This window comes from Octopus bimaculoides, chromosome 3 (genome assembly GCF_046866305.1).
Source record: "Octopus bimaculoides isolate indiv1 chromosome 3, ASM4686630v1, whole genome shotgun sequence".
In the NCBI taxonomy this organism is placed as follows: domain Eukaryota; kingdom Metazoa; phylum Mollusca; class Cephalopoda; order Octopoda; family Octopodidae; genus Octopus; species Octopus bimaculoides.
In genome coordinates, this window is record NC_142930.1 from 26,017,785 (window position 1) to 26,042,281 (window position 24,497).

The following is a 24,497-nucleotide window of genomic DNA, read 5'->3' on the forward strand; positions in this document are numbered from 1 at the left end:
TTACCTCCGCTGCTACACCTGTCCCTTCTCCAAGACCGCTTATCTTATCGGATCTAAGAACCAATCTATTTACGACTCCTTCGCCTGCCCCTGTACCAATCTTATCTATCGCTTAAAATGCTCCCTGTGTAACTTCCTATATAACAGACTTGATGATGTTCATTCGACCACTTCACTAGAGACACCCGTCTCGGCAACAGTTTTTCCATTTTATGCTATTTTTTCTTCTATGGAACACTCTGCTCAGTATCTCTCCATATTCGTTTTAGTTCCACACAGCAGTTCGCGAATTCTCGTCTCCAACGTGAACGAAAGTTCATCTTCTCTCTCCAAACACTCACCGCAAGAAATCAATCATTACATTAGTTTTTTTCAATACACCTATCATCAGTTTCTTACGCACACATAGCACACACAAACACATATGCAATTGCAACATTTAAGCAATACGCATACTCCCTAAAAACACATTCATATACATACGCACACATACACATACATACATCTTCCATATCACTTCCACAATTTTATCATAAAGAAGCGCACCACAATGCGTTTGTTTATGATAAACACTTACATAGCATGCATGCGAACAGCTGACATATGTATACACTCATACATACTAGGCTCCAGAAATATACATAGCAACATAGAGGCATGTATACTTTCACTGCAATGACACACGTACAACTTTATATATATTTATATACTTGCACACATCCAATATTACCATTACAATAGTTTTGCGCTACCTCCACGATTACACAGATAACACACACATGCATGCATCCATCCATACATACATAAAACTACTCTGCGTCACAGAACTATATAGCGTGCACGCACGGATCGACTTAACTAATATACAAAGACACACGTACACAAACATATACATTCACTTACATGTCCACACAGCAGATGTAAAGGAACCAAAACATATCTCTCTACGCCATATCAATACATTCTTACATACTAGATTCACAGTTTATGTACTGACACTGAAAGAAACATATTTTATACACCTTACCAGCACACGGACAGACACACATACACATGCACACCTACGTTTAGTTATATCCCCTATTTCTATTGAATGTATAAAACCTCTTTCCTTTTCTTTAACGTCGGTCACTCTAATATTTTGCCATTTATAAAGATTTTCCGAAGAAAATATCTTTAGGCGCAGGAGCGGCTGTGTGGTAAGTAGCCAACCACATGGTTCTGGGCAAGTGTCTTCTACTATAGCCTCGGACCGACCAAAGCCTTGTGAGTGGATTTGGTAGACGGAAACTGAAAAGAAGCCCGTCATATATATATATATGTGTGTGTGTGTGTGTGTGTGTGTGTGTGTGTGTGTGTGTGTGTGTGTGTGTGTGTGTGTGTGTGTGTGTGTGTTTACGTCCCCCTAACTTAGCGGTTCGGCAAAATAGACCTATAGAATAAGTACCAGGCTTACAAAGAATAAGTCCTGGGGTAGATTTGTTTGCCAACGCCTTCAAGACGGTGTTGTGTTGCAGCATGACTGCAATTCAATGACTGAAACAATTAAAAGATAAAAGATAAAAGCTAAAAGATGAACCAAATCCTGAGATACTTCAGTGTTTCTAAAGAGAATTATTTTCTTCTCGAGAATTTGTAATTAATTTTCAGGGTAATTTTTCTTGCAAAATATCATTTCGGTTTAATGGTGTGATGCTGATGGTGGTGGTGGAGGTGGTGGTGATGATGATGATGATGATGATGTTCATGATAATGATGAAGATGATAGTAATCACCTTCCTCATCTTTCTTCTCATCTTCATCTTCATCGTCATCATCAACGTATGCTGTCTCATTTCGTGGTGTGTATAGTGCGGATCAATTATACAGACTGTGTACCAGGACTGGCCATGAAGAAATTTGTATTCAAAATTACACTCTTGCGTACAGGTTAAAGAGAATTGAGTGTGTTTGACTTTATAAGAACAGAATCATTTAACAGTTAGCCACTGCTACTGATCTCAAGTTATCAATTGAGAATTCATACCTTTCTAAAGATCATCTGTGGCATAAAGGGAAGTTGCAAATAAAGAACTCGCAACTGATTTGTAAACTTCCTCAGCCTATAATTTTTGTTTTTGTTATTTAGACCACCAATCGGCTTTGACATAGCAGACCAATGGTGTAAATCATTTAACTTATGACAACTCGGTTATTATTTTCTATAAAAAATAATCTACCCCTGACAATACTACCAGTCTTGGCTTCTTTATCAAAAAGGTCGAGCGACTATGGTTGTATATTTCAGAAAGGGGAATCAGTGATATGAAGTCGTTTAAATTGGAAATTAGTCTCCTATTCAACACTTGGACTTGTTCTTGATCATTAGCAAAGATGTGAAACTGATGATGTATACAAAGTAAGAAATAAATAATTCATTTATACTTTTATCAAGGCCTTTTTTGAAGTAAAATATGAAGTAAAATAACATCAAATGGAAGTAGACATTGCATTAAAATCTTGTGCTGTCGAGAGCTTAGCTCTTACATTGAAAACCTCATCATTAGATCATATATGATACTGATGTCTAATATTCTTACAAAGCCAGAAGTGTTTGAGGTAAAAATATATTAATGCCTCAGAACGAGAATAGCTTCATAAAGCATATCCAGAGTATGTCACAAAACATCAAATGTACTCAGTATAAATTACACGTACTATTTGTTGTCAGTCTACAAACGAAACTTGGGAGTTGTGCCTCTAGCTATACTAAATTTTCTAATCTTATCATTTCGCTATCTTTTTTTGTTATAATCATAAAAACAAAAACAAAATGAAACAAAAAACATTAAAATAAAATGAAAGTTAAAATAAAACACTGGCCGACATTCCTTGTTAAAGAGAATTGTTGGAACAATGTTTATGACAACTTGATTCATCTCACACAACGCAGCAACTAACTAACATTGGCCTACAACTAGGTGAGTTGGAGGTATGCGCAAACATGTATAGAACAGTTTCGTTTACCTCAACACATCTCACCGTTAGAAATTGTCTATAATGCTTGTCTCGAAAGTCCTTGAAAGTCTTCTGTATAATGTTTCATTGTTGATGTCAAGGGTTAATATCTAAGCCATCACGACCGATATCCTCCATGGAAGATATGTCATCCACATGAATTGCTGTATTGCTTAATAGTGGAACGTTGTCGATGCCAAATAACAAGATGTTAAGAGTTCGTTTTCGATCAATACTCGATTCAAATCGGCAAAGGTTTACAAGCTGAGTGAAAAACGTCATTATGTATGAAAGGTACTGGCTGTCCTTCAAGGAACATCTTGAGCAGAGGCATATACTTAATCATTTCCAGACACCCGTAAAGTGAGAATGGAATGTAAATGAACTTCCTGATTGACGGTACGAAATCTGGAAGAGCAGACACTCCGGTTTACCAAGATATATCTTGGTACAAAGCACCGCTTAAATAGAATGATGTTAGAATTGTGACAAAGACAACAGAGTGTTTGGAGAAGTAACAATTTGTATCTGTACTAATAGAATCGTTTGCAAAGAGTTGAAGAGTTAAGAAGATTTGAAGTCATAAATTTATGATGTGTCGACGCCCCCAAGCGAAGAAGTAGGATCGCCCAAGACATATAAATAAAAGTAGTCTGGCCGTGGTAGGTGAGTTCAGTAGCTGTTGAGTAGCAGTCGTGTAGCGGTTGAGTAGAGATCATCCGAAGGTGCTAGATAGCAGTAGCTTGAGACATAACATATGACTACAACATGAAAATTGGTTATGACTCAATGGTATATTGTTGATTACGTTGAGGAAGATGGTGATGATCGACAACAACAACAAGGCCTGAAACTTTTAGGGAAGGAAACTAGTCGATAACATCAACCCCTGTGTTTCACTGGTACTTAATTTATCGACACCGAATAAAAAAAAATAAATAATAATAATAGTAGTAGTAGCAGTTATAGAAAACGCCGATTTCGTTATTTGTCACAAGGGCAAAGTTATAAAAACGATTAAGAAAGAACAAATCGGGAAAACAAAGTCAAAACGAAAGCTGCAGCGATGAGATTTCCAACAAACCTTCCTGCAAACAACGGGTGTCACCTCCCTTCTCAACCAATAAATCAAACACTTCTAACATTTATTCAAAACCCAAAACACTCCTTTGAGGTGAAAGTAAACATGAAATGTCAATATTGGATGAATGTCTTCCTCTTTTCCTTCCCCCTTTTTGTCATTACTATTTTCTTTTTTTTTATGAATTTGTGGTCTCACTTCATACACCTACTCATATACTCACACAAACATACAGGGTCATACACTTACATATACACCCACACATACACAGAGAGGCACACGCGCGCACACACACACGCGCACACACACACACACACACACACACACACACACACGCAAATATACACAGTAAAATAAACAATGGAAAACAAATAAAATAACAACATTGACTTCTCCCAGAACATCTCAAACTTTGCTTTTTCATATGGATTTCCACATACTTACGCACAAATACATATACAAGTACACATTCCTACATGCACATATGCAGACACACACACACACAGACACACACACACACACACACACACACGTATGGATGTATATATAAACATACACATACGCACAGACACATATGTGGAGTATAAAGAGTTCTGCAAAGTATGACAGTGACTTCGAAGTTTTGTAGAAATTGGGTTTTTTTGACAGTCGAATATATATATATATATATATATATATATATATATATATATATATATATGACACTTATTCAGTAGCCATGATAAAACTCCGAGTTTCGGATGCCAGGGTGGGAGCCCACGCCAACATCTCTTTGGCCGGATAACTGAAAAGATGTTGGCGTGGGCTCCCACCCTGGCATCCGAAACTCGGAGTTTTATCATAGCTACTGAATAAGTGTCATATATTTTTACAGATAAATTCCTCTATTTGCATAATATCGAGGTCTCTTTTGTTGTCCTTCCTGTCAAATATATATATATATATATATATATATATATATATATATGAAAAAGAAGCATACTTAAAGCATTAGAGCAGTAACGTATTTTTTAGGAAGTTAAAAGTTATGGTCAGTCATAATGCGACCATTGGTTTCGCACCTAGAAAGCGTTTAGTAGAATAGACGACTCGTCAGAATAAAAAAAAAATCGTCTATACTGCTAAGCGCATATAGGTGCGAAACCAATGGCTACTCTATGACCGGCCATAACTTTTAACCGCCTAATATATATATATATATATATATATATATATATATATATATATATATATATATATATATATATATATATATATATATATATATATAATAGTTTCAGCTCAGAACTGTGGCCATGCTGGGGCACCGGTGTTTTGCTATGCTTTTATTATTGAGAGCCTTCTCTAATATGTGTCATTTGATATAGAAAGGAGTTTGACGTCGCTACCCTCATTTGCACCTCTTGCCGCGAGCTAGGTTCATCTGGAACTCTCAACAGGAAGAGGTCCAGTTTTGGTTTGAAAACACCTACATCCACTTTGTGTAGGCCTCTCAGGAGGAGGGCTCTGTATTTTCTGCGAGACGTTCGTATCGTCTGCGTAGCTAGCAAGGGTGGCTATTCGGGCAGTTGAACGGCATATCTTAAAGGGCCACTATGAAAATCAGTGGTCCCAAGCCAGTGCCCATAATACACACACACACACATGGTGATGCAGCCGTCTCTTCCTCCAGCTACCATATCGTGGATGTTCTGCTGATTCAGGGGTGAAACGGCTGAGTGGGTGGTGACTCTATCTACGTACGACTACATTTGTGAAAGCAAGATACATACTCCCGAGTCATACTCGTCTGAGAGTGATAGCTATGTTTGTGTACGAATGTATTTAAAGTTGGGGGAGAATAAATTTCTAACAGAGAAAGTGTCGGTTTCTTGTCCAAAAATAAGATTCTTTCATTGAAAGTTAATAACATGTATTTATGCATGCACATATGCATTTATGAATGTTCTGATTTTACTTTTAAATTTCTCAGAAATAGAAAAGGAGCCACTTTCTAATCCAGAAGCAAAGCCTTTTCACTGAAATTTAAATAACATCAAGTTGTTGGTTATGTATGTATGTATGTATGTATGTATGTATGTATGTATGTATGTATGTATGTATGTATGTATGGATATGTACATGTGTATGTTTGAGTGTAACTAAAGATGTTATTGAATGTGTAGGTATGCTTTATATATCTGTACATACACATTTTTTTGTATCTATATATGCATATATGAATATTTATTACAGACTTCTGGAATGTCTTACATATTTCCATAATTTCATGACCTATATTTTTCGTGTCCTTTTCGATTATGTGAAGCCCAGATTCTCAAGGTTGTTGCTGCTGTAGTTAGTTACACAACTATGTACCCCAACAATCACGGATATAAATCTACAATTATAGACCGACTATAGTACTACCCGGCTTCTTAATAGCTTCTTAATTTTAACATCACATTAATATCGGTTAGAAAACTATTTTTGTTATCTATGTTGGTATGATTAAAGCTTTCTAACAACATAGCCATGCATAACCTTCAGTGGGTGAACAGAAAGGCTTTCACCTGATGTTCGCATGTGGTAGAATCGTGCAACTTTCCGTTCTGTATATCACTGGTCATCGGTATGTATGTATGTATGTATGTATGTATGTATGTATGTATGTATGTATGTATGTATGTATGTATGTATGCATGCATGTATGTATGCATTATGTACGTATGTATGTATGTATGCATGTATGTATGTATGTATGTATGTATGTATGTATGTACGTACGTATGTATGTATGTATGTATGTTATGCATGTGTATGTGTGTGTGTGTGTTCTATTTTTAATTATTTGAAATCTTCCTCTAAAGAAAGAGCTGGTTTCTAGCAGATACAAAGCTCCATTGTTGGATAGTAGATAATAAATAAATAAATAAATAAATAAATAAAATTAAAAAAATTCACAGTTTGAACTTGCGAGAAGTCTTGCATATTTTTACTGCTCCATTTACAGATTGCATTTGCAGCATGCGAGTTAGCTGGTTGATTTCTTTTTCGAGAAAACCTAGCTTATCCTGATTGTCAGCTTCACATTTATAAGTGCACTAATTATTATTGGTATAATTGGGAATTTATAATCTGAGTATAGAATCTGAAGGTTTCGAAGTAATAGTCTGCAGTTGTCCTCTTTCTCTTTCATTTTCGAAGAGATATTCATATCAGCAGGGCAGCTGATCTCTATGACTGTTCATACATTTCATGCCTGTTCTAAACAACATTATCCAGTCTGCTATGTTTGTGCTTGGTAGAAGTTTTAATGGGAATGTTCAACAACTTTGAAGAGACACGATCCACTCGTCGCGGTATTTCTTTTTCTTGCATCGCAATCAAGTTTTCGCGTTGGGCGAAATGTGTGCTTGTACAGAACTGGTAAAATATTTACTCTCAAACGACTTAGTTCTAAATTACACTGCTGTATCTCTGTTAAGAGATTTCTTATACGCTCTATGATCGACTATGATAATGATGCATACAATGGAAAAGTTCTTCAAGCGCTTATGGATAAATTTTCATTGGCATGTAATACATTAGATCTAACAATAAATCTTGAGAAAACTGTTGTTTTTTATCGGCCCTGCCCTGGAAAACCTCGTGTGGATCTTAAATGTATGATAAAAGAGAGAAAGAGAGAGAGAGAGAGAGAGAGAGAGAGAGAGAGAGAGAGAGAGAGAGAGAGAGAGAGAAAGAGGAGAGAACGAGAGGGAGAGAACGAGAGGGAGAGAACGAGAGGGAGAGAACGAGAGGTAGAGAGAAACATATTTTCCTTCAAATAACTTGTCAGTATGTTATACAGGGACGCAAATTGTGATGACGGAATTGCAAATATAATTCGAAGAACATGGATATCTTTTGGAAAATTACAATCTTATTATGGTAATCACAATATATAAAAATGACAATAATAGATATCTATTTTCTAAATACACATTTTGTCTTGTTTGTCATAAAGCTGTGAAACATTATTTTCAAAGCATGTTAAAACCTTTAAGTATTTAAAGAGTTAGTTGTACCTAGAGTGTCTTTCATGATGGGAGTTCTAGGTTGAGTTTGATCTGGGAATAAACAGCAACAAAAACAATTACAAGAGAAATATCATGGTTCAATATCTTAGGACGTATTTGCCCAGGCTGATAGGAGATTGAAAATATTCGCTCATATGTCACAATCAAAGGCAGAAAACAAACCTATGCACTCTGTTAGCCAACTCGATGCTTTACACAATAACATTGCACAGAAAGAGGTCGAAAAGCTGCCAGCATACAAAAGTCTCTTAATGAAAATAAAGAAGGCCCATATAACACGAATAAAATATTAATACCATACATAGATTCACATTTTTGGACATAAAACACCCTTCTAAAGAGAAAAAAATTCTGACTAAGACAATTCTCAATTCAATAATCTATATATATAAAAATGAGAATGTGTGTCTGTCTGTCTGTCTGTCTGTCTGTCTGTCTGTCTGTCTGTGTGAATCCCTAAAACTCGAGAACTACGCAACCAATTTCATTCAAATTTTACACATGCCTTACTTAGGGTTCCAGTTGTGTTTTAGTCAAAAAAATTTTTTTACTTCTTGCAGAGTTCGAGCCCACAGCAACATAATATCTCCTACACTATTTAAGTATTACGTGTCAAACGTGAAACAAAAACACTCATGTCAAATACTTTCACTTTAAAAATGAAACTATTCTACTAACTGAAACAATCACATTTCGATACTGTAATGACAGATACTTTCAGAGAGAGAGAGAAAGAGAGAAAGAGAGAAAGAGAGAAAGAGAGAGAGATAGAAAGAGAGAGAGAGAGAGAGAGAGAGAGAGAGAGAGAGAGAGAGAGAGAGAGAGAGAGAGAGAGAGATGTATATGTATACATATAGATGTATATGTACACGTTATTCCACTAACTGAAACAATCACATTTCGATACTTTCAGAGAGAGAGAAAGAGAGAAAGAGAGAGAAAGAGAGAAAGAGAGAGAAAGAGATGTATAGGTATACATATACATGTATATGTACACGTATATGCATAGATATATATATAGATATAGATCTATATGCATACATGTATATGTATACACATGTGTAGATGTATATATATATATAAATGTACATGTAATATGTACACATATATACATATATATACATGCATACAGATATCTATACACATATACACCCATCACACACAAACACATGCACACAAACACACACATTAGTCATTTGTTTTCTTATCCAAAACTACGTCAAAAGTACTGAACGGATCTTTATGAAATTTGGAAATTATATTCTATGTATAACGGCCATAACTCCCATGAAAATTCATATATTTTTGATGTTGATGAAATTTTAACCCGAACATAACAGATGAGCATTATTTGTAATTCAACGGTACAACAGTGTAAGACTACCCTTTCAGATATACTTTCATTGTGATTCCTGCAATGTGGTGCATAAATTGTCAAGTAAATGAGACGCATCTTTGCCTCCACTGATTCACTTGCAAAGTGTTGAGTAAAATTATTTCGTTGCAGACCTCCTTTGGGTCTTTTTATTATCACTACGACACACATAGTCCCCAGTTGGTAACATTGATTTCAAGGCCCTCCTAGATGAGAGACTGGCATTCCACTTAATGTCTATGTTCCATGCTGGCATGGATTGGAGAGTTATTAATGTAGAAATATGGTATCGTAGCTACTAACAGTTGAGGGTTGCGTAGTCTAGACGGCGTTTTTAGATTTCATTATTCTCTTTAACCCGGGCAAAGCCGGGTATTTCTGCTAGTATATAATAAAAAGAGAAAGGCTAGCAGTCAAACTTAAGTGAATATGACTTGGTGGTATGTACCATGCGTTCACTAATTGTTCTATATGCTATGTAATCGCGAGCAACCAGTGACCCATTCGGTATTCTGGCCTTTGTTCTAGTAAACTTGAAGGATATGACATCTGGAAGGAGAAAGAGCTGCACCAAGCTGAGATTCATTTGCAGCTGAGTAGGCTGAAGTAACATGGAAAGAGTGCCTTGCTCAAGGATACAATACGTCAGCTGTATGCTCAATATCTCCAGCACAAAGACACAGGCTTATGTACCCAATACTGTACTATAGTGTACTCACACACACGCATACACACCCACACACATATCTACACACACATACCTACATACACACACACACACACACACACGTACCCATACTTACAGACACACGCACACACATACTTACAGACACACTCACACACAAACGCATATACCTACACACACACTCATACACAAACATACCTATACACACATATACCTATACTCACGCTCATACACATACCTACACCCATACTCACATACACGCACATACCTACACACACACACACACACAGACACACACACACACACACACACACACACGCTACACTGAAGCGCAATATGTAATAAAAGAAACTCCAGAAAACAGAACGTAAGTTGTATAACAAATATCTTCCCACCGTACAAACGACGGCGTCTCCCCAGCCAGGAACATGGACGAGAGCGTGGAAGCGCAGTGTAAAACTAGCATGAAACTATTGAAAACAATAGCAATAATAATAATTATTATGTTTGTTGCTACGATAATAATAATAATAATTAATATTATTTTAGCAACAAGGATAATTATAATGTATGTACGTGCACAGCTGTTGAATCTGCGTGCATTTACCCTTTTACTATAAGTTGTATGCCATGTACCTGTTTTTATGCTAGTTTGTGTGTGTGTGTAAATGGATGTGCTAGTTCGTACGTGTTAGATTTTGAGATGTGCTAGTTTGAGTGTGTGTGTGCGTATGTATTTATGTATACAATTGTATTTGTGTATTTGTCTGTTTGTGTGCGTGTGTGTGTGTGTGTGTGTGTGTGTGTGTGTGTGTGTTTGTGTGTGTGGGCGCATGCATGCTTTAGAATCAGTTTCAGATATAACTTTATTAATATCATTTCTAGTTCCTCCACTCCTAGATTTGTTATATTATACAAAGAAATTTTTCTTTCCAACTCATTCGCTCCCAACTAAACCATCAACAGACACAACAAACAAAACAAAAAAGAAATAAGGACAATATTGTGACTGTCTTGTTTCTTTTTCATGTCTCTTGTATTATTCTAAGCATGCCATCAGTTCGAGGAGTGTCACTACAGTCGATCGTTAAGCAACCATCTTTGAGGTGACCCAAAAACTGTACTTATTGTCACGTATGTAATGTCATGTCATTTTTTTTAATGACTATCAATGTCCTTGCTTGTGACACCACTGATAATAATAACAAGCATTGTCTCTTGATCTACTAGAAACAACAACCAAATTTCTATTAACTCACACACTGCCATCTTGGAAAAAGAAGATATTAGTCAAGGAAAGGAATGATGGATGATCATAGATGGAATGTCAATGATCAGAGCTGACCTGTTCATACCACTGATAAGGCCCTACGACAGATCTGCTCTGTCGATTGGTTCACCTGCTTGGAATAGTAATCAACTCGCCATCAATCCACACCATAACATATTAAATAGAGATTCAATGATCAATGCTGTCATTACTATACGTAATTGTCATGACAGGAACGTCTTTAATCAGAGGGATCTTTACCATGGCCAAACAGTTGATAATCACCAGCAAAAACAAGAGTAAGTCTGATACAAACTATCAGGAACCTCAGTGCTGTCGCACGACCAGCTAGAAATGTCAGCCAAATCATCCTCAAATTACAGGCCATTGTTTGAAAAACATTTTGGATAAGGTAGGTCTAGGTACACTATATTTGGAAAAGAAAAGACTGCCTGGGCAGGGCTGGAACACCCTTGACCATAGATCTGGTCGTTTGGGGCTTGACTTTCCGCCAAATAACAACAACAGCAGCAACAACAAACAGCACCTGTAGGTGGTGTGTGACCAGCTTGAAATTGAAGTCAAATTTTTCTCAAGTCATGTCCTACTGTCTTAGAAAAGGGTGAGCAGTGGTACCGTTTGTAGACCTGATCAAATTGGTCGATGCTGTGAAACTGTAGGGTCTGTGTAAAATCATGGAACAACTGGGATGCTCTGCAGAATTCATCAACATGTCATCTAGCTACATGCTACACGAGGATCAGCGTAGCTAAGTCAGGTGCAATAATGAGAATCCAAAACCCTTTCCCATAGAGAACGGAGAAAATCAGTATTGCGTCCTGGCGCCCACTCTCTTCAATAATTTTCGTCAGTATCTTCATTATCTTCTTCAGAAGACCTTAATGACGAGGACGATCCCTACATCCGATACCGCATCGATGGCAGCGAGTTCAACTTGTGATGATTACTGTTCCACATCAAGGGACTGGAAAAACTCCTACGGAAGGTATTCTTTGCCAACTGTGCTCTGCTTGTTGTACTCGCACAGTCAGTTCTTCAGCGTATAATGTACAACAGAATCTAGAACAAAAACAGCTGAGTGGAGGCACATCAGTATGTGCAGGTCTGTTGAACTGTACTGATCATCCTCCTGTTTGGCTCGAAGTGATGGGTTACCAGCTGTCACCACCATTGACTTCTTGAGTACTTTCAACAGCGCTGCCTCTGTACTCTCTTCGACATCCGCTGGAGTACGTTGAAGTCTTCGATCAAACAGGCATAACTTATCAGGGTCGAGGTCATGCTGTTAAAGTTACCAGGTGCAGTGGACAGGAAACATTTCCAATATAGGGGATCGTTCCCATGATGTTGCTGATAGTGAACATTTCATTGGCTACCGTGATAGGAGGAACACACACACACACACACACACACACACACACACACACACACACACACACACACACACACATCTGTATAACTATTAATACTGAAGTTTTTCATCTCTTTAGAGTCCGAAAAAAATATAATCTTGCTACATCCTATATAATTGCATTAAATTCTCTTTATTAGTTTATTAGGACACACCTTGTGATGCTTTAATCTATATGGTAGGATGGGTGCAAATGATTTTCAGCAAAACATTTGCAGAAGGCGTGTGTTTTGCTGTTATTCTCATTGTTTAAAGGCAGCGAGCTGCTAGCAGAACAGTTACGGTGTCGGATGACAAAATGCTTAGCGGCATTTCTTCCAGCTTTATGTTCTGAGCTCAAATATCACCGAGGTCGACTTTGTCTTTCATCCTTTCGGATTTGATAAAATAAGTACCAGCTGTGCACTGGGGTTGATGTAGTCGACTAACCCATTCCCACAAAATTTCAGGCCTTTTACCTTATAGTAGAAAGATTTGTTGTTTCATCTCAGGTCACACCTAATGAAGCAGGCATTGATTAGCTCCAAGTCACTTCCGATAATTCTGAACGTATTAAATGAATAATGTATTTAGGACAGTATTATCCCTTGATAGACATATCTTTCACTTTTATGACAGCAGGGTGTGATTTAAGGGCGATTTTGGATTTATTTCTAGAAGATCAAGCAACCAAGTATGAGCTCTTTTCTTGGCTCACAGAATGTTTTGTGATAGAGATTGGTGTATCATTTGCTCTTTTAGTAGTTCTAGTCATTGAAATGCGGCCATGCTGTTGTGTCATAACCTTCAGAGGTTTCAGTCAATTATATCGACATAAGTACTTATTGACTTTGGAGAAAGATAAAAAAAAAATACGGTGTATGTAACCGAAAACAAGGTGTTTTTCTCGGCACCCCATTGATTATGTTACCCCACGCCCATATATGTGTGAATGTGTGTGTGTGCATACACACACACATATACACTATACATGCATACACGCATACATTCATGCACACATACGTACACACACACACGTGTGTATGTATGTATATATATATATATATATATATATATATATATATATATATGTATGTATGTATGTATGTATGTATATGTATATATTTGAGTATATATGTATTTATGTTAATGCCTTAGTCCTGTTAGAGCAACAGATGATCAAATGCATTCCAACCATGACTCACTCATCTGTTTAGACACTGTGAATGTAGGAGTATATTATCCAATGTATCCTTTCCATTTTTAAGAAGGTAGAGTGTGATTTGAGGGAGATTTGGGTTCTATTTCTAGCAGATCGAGCAACTACTTAGAGTCATCCAGTATCCTATATGGTAGTAGTGGTGGTGTTAAATATTCAAATGGGCGAGAATAGATCTCAAGGGACCCCGCCTCCTAATTTATATTTTTTGATAAATTGGCGGAAATTAACCGAGTGCTTCTACTTTGAAGTTCTGATTAATAACCGCAGTGTTGGCGTCAAGGCAGTAGAGCTAGTCCATAAGTTTTGTGTAGCGTTACTACAAATGTTATTAAATGTATAAAAATCGCTAAGCAGCAGCTTAATTTTATTGTGGTAATTACTATCTAGAATTACAAATACATTATCTTTGTCGGTTTTCTTTTATAGAAATAATTTTATTCAAAGAGTTGTAGGTTCAAAATATCAACCTCTTCTTACCCTTTCTATTTCTGTATTTTGTTTTAGTTTACTGCCTAAAAAAAGGTTTCCTGCGATATATATACAACACAACTCCCTAAACTTATGGCACCTGAAGTCAGTGAATTGACTAGTTACGCAGTTTTATACTGACAGTAAATGTACTTTACTCTTGATCCAACCTAGGAAGCCAAGCAAGTGGCCTAAGGTTCCACCTTAGACACCATGACTTCTAATCCTTAATGCAACCTAATCTCATAATCTAAAACTTTCTGCAGCAGCATGCATAGATCATGGAGAGAGATTATAGCTGAAGCTCAACCCCCAAACTTACCTCTGTCAAAAGGGTAGCATTTATCTACCACCTCAGTTCCGTTATGGTTATCACCCGAAAAATGAAATCTACCTTAGTGTATCGCACATTCTACAAGTTCTCCAACTGCAACCAGCTCGTTTCATTTCTTACTAAGATATATCTACCAACTTTACAGAATCCTACCACCTTTCATTTCTCTGTCGTAATGCCTCTGTAAGCAGAGCTCCTTGAAGAAAGCTTCCTTATTTTGCAGTAACTCCCTTTGAATTCAATTCCACATTGCAAAGGCTCAGCACAAAATTCCTCCCAAACTTTTCTTCACTCAGCCAATGTCAACACGATATGAATATAACGTCGGGTGTGGAAGCAACCGGAGTTTTGAATCAAGAAATCCATCGTCCCTTTTCATTGTTCTCTCTATTACCCTTAATGTTGTGTTGAAGACCTATAATATATTCTTAAATATTTTCTCTCTACATGGATTTATCGAAAAAGTGGGTGAAAAGAAATTAGAATACCAAACTAAAACCATATGCACGTAATAGCTACGTTGCTACAGTGGGTGTAAAACATAGTAGTTAAAGACTTTAGCTATTTCAATTTCTTCCTAGAAATAACAACCATATATCCCTTAAATCCCTACCTTCTTGAAAAGGAAAACTGACATGAATTCAGGACGATACATTAACTTAAATATTCATTATGAGTGAAAGGGAAAAAAAAACTTATATAAATTCCAAATAGATAGATAGATCCGCAGGAGGGTTCATTATATGAGGGCTAATGTAACATCAACGTTCCATCGTTTGATTAATACCGGATCAGAAGCCAATGTGTGGCCCTTAAAAGATATTTCAAATACTTCACACAGTGAAGTAACTAAATTTGAAGGAAGAAAATAAATCACAAGACAGGCGACTTTTATTTAATCATACACACATACAGGCGTACACAGACATACCATAAGAAAGCACATAAATAAGTAGACAAGCAAACGCACGTACAGCTATTAGAGTAATATTATAATTTAGATACCCGTGACCTGGTTAAACGCACCAATTTTGAACGCATCTCTGTAGTTGGGCGAAGTTAATATGGTTAATGCTTAGTTCGAATTCCTAGCCGTAAGACCTTGAGAGGAGAAATAGGCTAAAAGAGTGTTCTAAAAGAAGACAGGTAAGATTGGGCAAGTGATTAGAGATAATGAGTGAGACAATATGGAGGACAAGAGTAGAAGAGACTGGTAACTTACAAAAAAAAAAAAAAGGCCTAGGTGGGGGCTGGTGTACAGTTAGCGGGTTCAAAGGAACAAAAGAGGCTGGAACAAAAGAAAAATAATAACATAAATGAAACATGTCAGTTGGATATTAGATAGTAATGACAATATTTCGATTTCCGAAAGGGAGGGAAAAAGTATATGTTCGTGGACAGAGCCAGAGTTTCATTTCTAGTTAATGATATGTAAGTAAAGCCAACTGTCTAAATTGCTGCTTTACAAGGGAAAGGTCAAATGGGGTGAAAAAAAATGTGTTTCGCAATCTGCAAAATAAAACAAAAAAATGCAGTCTGAATATTATGTATTTATTTATTTGTTATTCTTTATCAAAGTAAGGCAAATTACCCTGGTCACGTGGATAAAATGGCGTGGGAACAATGAAGGAGCTTCTGACGTTACAAACTTCCCACTGAGAGGGAAATGTCTACTTAATTTTTGTATACATATACAGAGTTTTCCCGAAGCCTAAACAAATTGATCAATTAAAATTATTTTCAATCTGAGGCCTGGTCCCAGTGGTTTTACTGTTTTAAGAGCACTCCTGTTTTCTTTTGTTATTGTTTATTTTACACTATTAATTTTTCTTTTGGATTTTTGACAACTTCGACCTCTTTTTGGTGAGAGTGAACGTAATTTTCCCATCGCGTTTCAGATACGACCATTCAACCATTGTAACAATGTTCACCTCGAATAGTGTCTATTTTAATTTCTAATTCTGTATTCGATGAGACTGGGCGAGACCCGTAATTAGCAATTAATGGGAAGTTGAATAAATATCTAATTTGGAAACAGAACTCAATATTTGTATTTTCATTGTATACAACTGAACAACAGGGAAGGAGTGTGGTTTGATGGGAATGAATAGAACTCTAAAAGTCATTATGAATGCAGGATTGTGCATGGAGACTCTATATGTTATATACTTGTTCGTTAGTGACTCGCTCATCGGTTAAGCATGGCGCAGGCAGTGCTATTTTGATCAGTGACCGAGGTAGAACAGATATCATCGAAATGGTCCATTTGTAATGAAGGGTGAGGTAAATAGTATACCACGTAGTGTGTGTGTGTGAATGTTATCAGATCCACGTACATATAAAGGAAGAGTTGCAAAATATATAGGGAGTGTATTTTACGTAGTTCAAACATTATCTGACATAGAACTCAATACGAACTCATATGGATCTTAAGTGTAGTTTTTAGACTGGCATCGGCAGCATGTGCGATAGCAGACCAAATACTGTGCAAATCCGATGGCGGCTATGTCTGGTTCGACCGAACCTGCGTTCAATACTGGTCTTTCTAACGCACACACACACACACACACACACACACACACACACATACAACAGAGAGAGAGAGAGAAGGGAGGAAGGGATAGAAAGAATCGAGCAGTGTCTCTCATCCTTTTTTCACTTGCGGTGCACTTATATTTTTTTCAAAATTCGGCAGCACACTTGAACTAAAAATATAATTAAAAGTATAGGGGAAAAAATTATACTCGAGTTACACTGCAGCACACCTAGCATCGTCACGTGGCACACCAGTGTACCGCGGCTTTAAAAGGGTCAGAGAACAGCCGAAATTAAGGAAAGGACAGTCATAAAAACGGTTTTTTTTTTGGCCTTTGTTTAATTTCGGTCATGCCATGCCCCCTTTTCTATCGAATGCCTCTATTCGTTCTATTCCTTCCTCTCTTCTTTTCTTACCTTCTCTTTACTTTAGTCCTTCTCTTCCAAATCAACACTTCTCTTCCCTTTCCTACATTACATACATACATACATACATACATGCATACACAATACATATACTTACTTTACTCTTTTTTAACTTTTTTACTTGTTTCAGTCATTTGACTGCGGCCATGCTGGAGCACCGCCTTTATAGTCGAGCAAATCGACCCCAGAGCTTATTCTTTGTAAGCCTAGTACTTATTCTATCCTCTCTTTTGCCGAACCGCTAAGTTACGGGGACGTAAACACACCAGCATCGGTTGTCAAGCGATGCTCGGGGGACAGACACGCAAACACACACACATACACATACACACACACACACACACACGCATATATATATGTATGTATATATACATATACGACGGGTTTCTTCCAGTTTCCGTCTACCAAATCCATTCACAAGGCTTTGATCGGCCCGAGGCTATAGTAGAAGACACTTGCCCAAGGCGCCACGCGGTGGGACTGAACTCGGGACCATGTAGTTGGTAAGCAAGCTACTTATCACACAGCCACTCCTGCGCCTGTGTATATATGTATGTATATATATATATATATATATATATATATATATATATATATATATATATATATATATATATATGTATGTATGTATGTGTGTGTATGTATGTATGTATGTATGTATGTATGTATGTACGTACGTATGTATGTATGTATGTATGTATGTATGTATGTATGTATGTATGTATGTAAAACATTTAGTCAGACTAATATTTTCTTTTCTCCCTGTCTGTATAATCTGTCACTCACTCTCATTCTTTCTCTCTCTTTGTTATCAGCAACATCCAGTTGTTACTAAATCTAGTGTGACTAATTTTCTTCAAACTTGCAGTTTATCTATACCACATTTCGATGTTAATCGGTTTGAATCCGAAATAAACCTTCTGCTCTTGATACTCGGTAGTGCTTATCGTCTAGCGCACCGAATGCCAACTATCTATGATATTATTTTCTTTTCGTTCTTGTTGTTAATGATTCATTTGAGCGTTCCTTTTTTTTTGTTCCTTTCTTGGATTTCTGACGTCATCAATGACGTAAGCAGCAACAGGTTACAATTTAGATATTTAATATATATGTGTATAAGATGTGCACACACACATATATGAACTTTCTATCATCTTGAGTATTGATTACTTAATTTCTACTCGCAAACTCGTTCGGCCTCTAGCCCTCAGACGAGCTGTCTCCTTCTCTCGCCTTTTCTGCCGCTAATATAATGGCTTTCGCTCCTTGGAACTAGTTGGTCTCATAATAAATAAATAAATAAATAAATAAATAAATAAATTTATTGATCCAATTTACATCGAATATTTTTTTTATCGTAAGTAAAGATAACATGAAAGTATTTTTTTCAGAAATTGCATAAAAAATCGGATTAAGCCCTTTCGCAGCTTGGCTGATTTGAGTAAGTTGGTAGGAGGTCAAAAAATAAAAATAAATAGGTCAGTAATTATATAAAAAAAGTATACCGTCTCCACTCAAGTGTTTCCCTGTGTTAACTCCCTCTGCAGGTCCTGCATTAATGACCACACCCAGTACTTCCTATCCAGAATGTCGGCCCTCTGGAATTCCCACGCTGCTTATATTTTTCCTGCAGATGATTTACAAAGAGGAAAATTAATGGTGTAGGACGGCTTACCTTTTTCACAAGAGTTTGCAAATAAAACAGAGAGAAAAAGAAAGTATAAAAAGAAGAGAAAACGAGATTGTATCATTATGTTGCTAGTTATAATAATACCAGTAGTTAGGATGTTGTACTCACGATCACGAGGTCGTGGATTCGATTCTCGGACCGGGCGATGCTTTATGTTCTTGAGCAAAACACTTCATCTCACGTTGCTCTGAGAGTACTTGGGCTTCTGAGGTGTGTTACACCGTGCACTTTTCATGCAATGTCGATTTGATGAAGTGTTAGCTAATACGCAACACAAACATTTGATGTCTATAAAAAAAATCGTTTGTGCAGGTCGTTCAGCAAAAAATTGCAGAATCGTCTTTCTCGGATTCGAGAGACTTCCCTAATATAAAAAAGTGGTGATGAAGTTGGTAATAATGGTTTCAAATTTTGCCACAAGGGCAACAATTTTGGGGAGAGGATGTGTCGATTAAATCGACCCCAACCTTGGTACTTATTTTATCGACCCCGAAAGGATGAAAAGCAAAGTCGACTTCGGCGGAATTTCTGCAAGCTCGCTGCCTTATGATGAAGTTGGTTATAATAGCACTGTTGCTATTGTTGTCGTCATTAAATATCAGGTCAGCTTTCATCAAGCAAACTTATGTTTGTATGTGCTTCATCCATTTTCATCCCCTTTTTGCTTTCGGGCGACTTTCAATACATTATCCAATGTATGTTTCATTTTTCAAAAGCTCGTTTGGTGTTAGTTGAGGGACATTTGGCTGTTAGTTCTTGTAGATCGAGGGACTGAATGAATGTTCTATCTTTGGCTTGAATTTTCTTGTAATTGTAAAATAGAAAACATGCGATGTTGTAACATACAAACTTTCTCTCCTATGATTAAATGTTTCTCTTATACATATCGCCGAAAGGTAAACACATGCATACACGCAAGCATACTCAACCTTCACACGCGCACACACACACATGCGCGCACACACACACATGCACGCACGCACACACACACACACACACACACACACACACACTGACACACACACACACACACACACTGACACACACACACACACACACACACACACACACACACACACACACACACAACTTTTTCGGACAATTTTCGTCTGTTATATTCCAGTCACAATGCAATAATACAACCCGATGCTATAGTAAAGGACCATTCCTTAAGGTCCTATGAGGTAGAATCAAGTCCAGAACGACATGACTGCAAAGCGCAGTTTCTTAACAACACAGCTACGCTCGTACTAAACGATATTCTATATTATTACTCAATGACTGTGTGGTTAAGAAATTCGCTTCACCAGTAGGTGGAATAACATTTGATTCCGCTGCACAGTACTTTGGTTAAGTGACTTTTATCATAGCTTCAAATTGATCAAAGCCTTGTGAACAAAATTTTGTATACGGAAACTGTGAAATCACGTTTTGAGGGGCGGTTTGTGTTTTTTGTTGGTGGTCTTAATCAACTGCCCGGTTTAGTATTACCATTTGTCATTTGGGTGTCTTTAGCGGAGTCTATTGTTGCAAGCATTTGGACTAGGTCACTGGATACAGAATAATATCATCTATCCCTCCCACCCATCCGTCTTAAAAACATTGAAAAGGGTCATGGTTGCTGCTTCTAAGCAATAAGAAAAGAAAAACAACAACGAATTAAAATATCATCAATTATACTACACCCTAGCACCTATTTAAACCTCATCCGTTGAGAAGCAAATATCTTAAATATATTCTTATCAATCCGACCAGCCGTAGTTGTTTTTGTATAGTTCAATGATTATTCAAGCAATATCAAAAGTCTTTATTAAAGTATTACTAAAGGTGTTTATAAAATTAATTATAGAAGCTATCTATCAAATTCATCTCTTCTTACATCCGAAAACTGAGAACACGTGCGAAACATGATCAACATCGCCGTAAGAACGTCTATCAGTCTAAGTATGAGTTTTTGAATTAACACCTCTCAAACGCAATATATTTTTCATGTCCAAAGAGTGGAAGATGAAAAACAGTATTAGCATTAGTAGAAGATAGAGAAACGGAAGAAGAAAAAGAAATGGAAGAAGAAAAGATAGAAAGAGAAGTGGCTGAGGATGAGGAAGAGGAAGAAGGCGAAGAAGAAGAAAGAAAAGAACTGCTTTTTTATTGTATGAGGAACATATAGAAAATTTATGAAAACTTTATTTCAGAGAATGCGACACTAGTAAATCCAAAACTTCCATCTATGCTAGTATCAGTAACAGTGGTAAGGATTTCTAATTTTGGCGCAGAGCCACAAAGTTGCAGAGTGAGCATAATGTCGATTAAATCAAACCAGTACACGGTGAGGATTTGAACCCCCAGCATGCTTCTGTAAGCCGTTGGACACAAATTGGAGAGGGTACTTGTTCTTTACAGTCAAGAAAATTGTGAAATCGCGGGATTCCTTGATTCTCCTTCCTATTGGTTTGTTCTATGTCATGCCTTTTGCAGACTGTTTTCATTTTTTCTTTTGTTTTCATAATAAAGTCTATGTTACTCTCCTTGTAATATCCTTTTATCTACCGCCCTTGTGGGAAATGAAAGAAATTATTATTTTTTTAGGAGTTTTATTTTAATTGCGTGCTTTCCCTGGAAAACCGAGTGCAGAATGCGTCAGAGGTTTGTGCATGGTTATTTTCTTTTTCATTTTTCTCCTTAAAAAAGAACAAAATATGTATGCAGTGTTTAGTATCTGTTGGGCATCTGCGGATGTACTGAGATCGTAGCGGTATCGGTAACGCGAACAAAATATCATACGATATTTCCTCAGCTCATTATGTTGTGTTCAAATTCCGCCTTGGTCAACTTTGCCTTTCATCTCTCTAGGGTCAATCAGATAACGTATCCGTCAAGCACTAGGGTCAATGGTATCAACTAACCACCCCCTAAAAATGTGAACTTATTCCAAAATGATAAACAGTTATTTTTATGTTTTCAACAGCGGCACTCCGTGTACCTCTCTATTCCAAAGCTGTGTGTAGTATTGTCTTTTATGTATGTAGAATTGTTTGTATCTCGCATTAGTGTTACCTCGCTGTGGGGTTTGGTTTATTTATTTGGTTGGTGTTGTTAGTTATTTGGTAGGTATTTCGTCAGTTTTATAAAGTATATACAATGTGACGTTTATTTTTCTTTGCGGTGAGGTGATGTTTGTTTCTCACTTGTACTGTGTAAATAGTGTTATGGTACATTGTGCTCCATGGATTATGTTATATTAATGGGTGACTACTATGTAGAATGTGTGTTTGTGTAGGTGTTACTATGTCAGCTATCGATTATGTAAGTGAATTTGGTGTATTTTAGAAGATTACACTTTTGTAAAGTATGTGTTGCATGTGTTGTGTTATATTGTTTGAAGTTGATTCTATAGAGTATGTGTTGTGTCAGTTACTGTATTATATAGAATATACTTTGCGAAGTGTGTATCGTTTACTGTGTGGGTTTTGCTATTTAACTGAAAATGTCTTACGTAGGACGTGGGCGGTGTTCAATACCGCTCTTTCTGGACTGTGTGTAAAGTTGTAGATTATGGTAAGCTATACTTGTGTTCTTGTATTATTTTTATACTCATATCCTCAGATCTGCTTTTTCTTGTTGATTGTCCTGGATAATTTTGTTCAATCAATATGCTTGACTCTTCATTGATATGGATGTATTTTCCAGTGTTATTGCTTTTGTTAATGCCACTAACTTATATAGTTCAAGCAAATGGCATCTCTGAGTTATTTATTCTCTAAATAATTTTAGTTTTCTACGCCAACCAATTGTACATTCTTGTACATGTAGTTAGTCTGTCTCTTGTTTTTATTTCGTCAAGTATGGTGAAGTCACTCAGTGATCGGTACCTGTTAGGAGTTTTTCCCTTTCTTTCTGAAATAATAAAAATAATATTGATTTTTTACAAGAACAAATCCACAAATTTGGAAGGTGTATTATTTCATAGTATGTGGAATGATGACAGACAAATTTGACCAGTATTTTAGTTCAGACCGTAATGGATCATAGCTAAGCATCTTAAAGCATTTTGCTTGACGTTCTAACGTTCGTTAATTAAATTCACTGTCCTTAATTATAGTAATATTAGTCAATGACATTTTTTTGGATGACATAATTATTTCTAATTCACATTTAGATTTTCTCAGTGTGAAATACCTTAACACTAATTTAATAAGATAGTGTTTGAAGAAAAAGAAAAAAAAAACTGGATGGTCAAGGCTCGAATGTCATTGACCATCAGTCTGCTCCATCAGAGCCAACTCGGACTGAAGAAGGAGGAAGAGGATGAGTAAAACAGTAACAACAATGCCGGAAGTCTCACAGAAGCCTGTAGCGTGCTCAAAAAAGAAGATCCTGTTCAATCAGCATACTCTTTCCATCACACCGCTTCACATACCACGCCTATTGCGCCTGCATCCTACTAGTGACACTAATAGTTGTTGGTACTGACTGAATCACCAGAATTCAATGAATGAATGAAATGAGTAATAATACTATACTTCCTTCAAGTATTTGTCAACTAGCACACAAACTAAACTGAAAACAAAGGGAGTGATATGGAATGATATCATAGGTGTGTTTCCTTGAAGAGCTCTCACTAATAAACCGATCTACGATTTAAATGCAGCTTAAATCTTTCAAGTGAAGAATATCGTTTAGAATAGCTACTCTAGAAATTATTGTATGAATGGCTGAATGAATACATGAATAAATCATTAAAGAAGTCACCTGTAATCTCTCTCTCTCTCTCTCTCTCTCACACACACACACACACACACACACACACACACACACACACACACGCGCATTCAAACACAAGTGGGAGGAAAAAATACCCTGGAATGCCAATAGTATGAAAACTAATCGTAAAGTGGGTGCTATCATAAATGATGAAATGAACAAGAAATTTTAATTTAAA